The sequence below is a fragment of the Arachis duranensis genome, chromosome 7, assembly GCF_000817695.3.
Source record: "Arachis duranensis cultivar V14167 chromosome 7, aradu.V14167.gnm2.J7QH, whole genome shotgun sequence".
Lineage (NCBI taxonomy): Eukaryota > Viridiplantae > Streptophyta > Magnoliopsida > Fabales > Fabaceae > Arachis > Arachis duranensis.
The window spans coordinates 20,091,927-20,095,970 of NC_029778.3; positions in this window are offsets into that span (position 1 = coordinate 20,091,927).

Consider the following 4,044-nt stretch of genomic DNA (forward strand, 5'->3'; position numbering starts at 1 on the left):
TTGCAGATACATTAACAAGAGAATGGAGTTCGTCTACAACGCATTAGATCAAGAAATTCAGAAATACGAACAAGAACTTGAAAAATGCAAGCATTATCAGCAAATAAGGATATAGATCCAATCCCTCAAAAAGGCCATCGAAGCAATGAAATCAATACAACAACCAAAACCATCAGAGTTCAGCCAGCTAAGCGTGGTGGACAAATCAGGTGAAGAAAAAATTCCAGAAAATAAAACAATTGCTGAAATTATCAAAAAATCCACCCAAGATAAAAAATATTATGTAATTTATAATGGCCCAATGAAAGGAGTATATGATGCCTGGGAAAAAGCAGCACCATTTACACATCAATCAAAGATAATTCATAAAGGAGGGTTTTTAACACTGGAAGAAGCAAAGGAATCTTTCAGGGAATATGAAGCTCTTCATCCAGAGCAAAAGAAGCAAAGGAATCTTTCAGGAAATATGAAGCTGTTCATCCAGAGCAAACTCTAAAAAGAGCATATAAAGCTCCAATTCAAACCCAGAGAACAGGAATAATAAGAAACATTCCTACAAGGGCCGAAATCAAGGAAAAGAAAAGGGTCTGTAGATCAAATCTCAGAGAAATCCTTAACATAGTCCTAAATTGGACTGAAGAAAAAAGGGCAATCTTAGGATATTATCCTATTGCCAAAGAACAACTAACAAAGCTGGTTATATTTCCAGAGGCTTCCCCATCTGACACCTATCAGTTTTTCCAGTATGGATAAATTGATACAATTTTAATTTTTAATGATTTGAAAATTATTAGTTAGTTTCCTGCAGGATTCATTGATGCAGTAAAGAGATTTAAAAATATGATTGACAACGTAAATCCAAGGGATATATCCCTAAAATTTACGAATAGTCAACCTATTTTTAATGAAGAAGAAGAATGCTTGGTTCCAGCACATCAAGTAATCTTCATGTCCGTCTTCCCAGGAAATTTTCAACCAATTGATCAAGTTCAAGATTTAACAATCTACAGTCATGAAGGAAGACTAGCCAGCACACTAGCAAGGGTCTTCGAAAGAACTCAAAAGATAACAAGGGAATCTCACACAAGAATCAATTATAAAAGCAGAAATACTTTGCTTGTGTCCAGTAAAAGGAATGAAATTGAAGAAAGAGAGATGAGACTCTTAGTGGAATTTGAATCAGCATTCTACAACTTATCTAGACTCTTAGAAAAGCTCTCCGAAGGGATAAAGAGGAATCTCTGCTATTTGATAAAAGACAGAGAAGACCACAAGTGCCAGCTATGTGTCTTAGAGTTATCTGAAGAAAGCAATAATAAAATGGAATCAACCCACATGATAAAGGAAGAAGACAACGCATCTGAAGGTCACATGATGAAAGAGGAGGACAACACATCTGAAGCATCTCTCAACATTATTGCATAATGACGTAAGCGCTTAGGTCATAGAGCACAAAAAATGTAGCTGGTGCAAGATAATGAACAATGACGTAAGCAATGACTAGCTAGTGCAAGATTATAAATAATGACGTAAGCAATGACGTCATAAGAAGGGTAAGGATGGGAATTGTCCATCAGACCCAACCATTATAAATAGGTTGCTTAGGCAATTGTAGAAATCATCAAACAATAGAAGAAGGCTAAGAGTACTCATATGCTAGGAGAGCAAGGAGGAAGCGGCCTAGGCGATTCTATAGTTTGAAGAAGAATTCCCTTAGGAAAAACCAATTCTAAACTCCCCTCTGGAGTTAGTATCTATAATCTCCCCTCTGGAGATAAAAACATCTTATGTAAAATATTCTAAATAAAGGAAGTTTTTCTCCAGAAAGGTACACCTTTATCTTAATCTCATAGTTATGAATTATTTAGAAAGTTTAGAATTAACGGAAGAATCTGATTATTATAGACTATCTGCCTTATTAGATAATGAAAAACAGGCTGTTCTAAAAACAGAATTAAATCTCAAATCAAATGAAAATTTTAATAAACAAAATCTTTTAAAAGAAGTTTTTAATAGAAAAAATATAATATACTATGGAAAAATTCAACTTGAAGCCCCTATAAAGATAAAATCTGCTAATGGAGAACTTGAAATAGCCTTGATAAATGATGAAGAATTGAGTAAACAGATTGAGAAAATTAAGGATCAACAAAAAAGATCTAAAATTGGATGGATTCATATTAGTACTATACAAGTCTTAATCAAATCTACATATATGAAAGGAATTAATTCACCAATAAGCTTAGCAATCTGTGACAAAAGAATTACTGATGACCCAATAGATCAAATAATTGGAATTGTTCATGGAAACTTGGCAAACGTAAATGTTAAATTCAATGCCCATCTTGGATATGCTATACCTTTATCAACTGAAAATCTTGGAAGATCTATAAGTTTGGCTTATAAATTTCACAGAAAGAATCTAATAGAACAAGATGATGAACCATTTTCAATTACATATGCAATAAATTATGCTTTAACAAATAGCCATCATAGTATAATATTTAAAAATAGAGAAAGAATTTATGTCGATGAATTATTTCAGAAAATTGTAAAAACAGAAATACCAAAATATAAAGCTATTGAAAACCCAATCTTATTACTAAAGGAACCATCAGGAAAATTAGTTTTATCGAATTTTCAAATAAGAGAATCTAAAATTAATAGCCCTTTAAGTTTATCTAAGTTAAAGATTAAAGAAGAAAATTCTGAAATAAAAGAATTAACAAAAAAGGTCGAAAAATTAAATGAAACCCTAAACACTAAGTTATGACAATAAATAAAGAAAAAATATATGTAACTTATCAAGACAAGAAACAAGAGCTCTTTGAAATAAAAAAATCGGTTTAATTATTTACAGTTTTCTGAAATAAATCAAAGAGCATTTGAAGCTCTAAAAATAATCTATGACAAATTGAAAGGAGAAGTTGAAGAGTTAGAAAAATTGATAGAATCTCTAGAAAATAGTGATGAATCGATGATAGAGTTTGCAGAAATTTTAAAATAAATAATGAAGCATAAAAAGATTGAAAAATCAGAAAATAAAATAAAAAGAAAAAGGACGAAAAAATTAAAAAGTAAAATAAAGGAGTATAAAAGGGAATTAAATAATCTTCAGTTCGAAATTAATGACCTTATAATAAAAAGGATAGAAATAAGAACAAATATAAACAAGTTGGAGCTAAACTTAAAAAATTTATAAATGCCTGGAACACCATATTATGACTTAAAAGAATTAAAGCTGTTGAAAGGAAAAATGGAGAATGAAGTTGAAAAATTAAAAAGATATTTAGAAACAACAGAAAGTGTAGAAATAAAAGAAGTCTTGGAGGATTTGAAAAATTATATTAAAGAAAAAGACAAACAGATAAAAGATTTTATATACAATAATCAATGCAAAAAAGAATATTATAAACTAAAACAAGATTAAAAAAACTATAAAAATGAAATTAGAATTAGTAATAGTAGAAATACTCAAAACTTTTGATTATGAAATTACAAATTAGAAATATTCAATACTTTTGATTATGAAATTACAAATTGGTATCAGAGCCAAGTTAACGATTAAGAGTAACACTTTCCCTTTAAGTAACACTTTTAGTGATACGCTTTTAAATCAATAAAAGACAAAAATTTGTAAATCTGTACAAAAGTACATCTGTACAGTAGATGGACCCAATATTTGTATATCAAGTCTCTTTCATATCTTTATTATATATAGAAGATAAGTGTGTGTATATAGTAGTTTTTTATTGTGGTGATGTCAATAAATAATAATTAAATTATATTTATATTTAGTCTAATTAATATAAAAATTAAATTTAAAACATTACATTTTTCAAAAATAATTGTCATATTATGTGCATGTTTTTTATAATAAAGTCTTTAATTTTATAAATACAAAATAGTATTTAATATTTTTATTTGAGAAATTTAAATAATTAAATCATTACAAAATTCAGATATTACTAAAATTAAATTCATATAGTAATAGAGTATTTAAAAACTTCATAATAAAGCAAAACAAATTGACAAATAGAAACT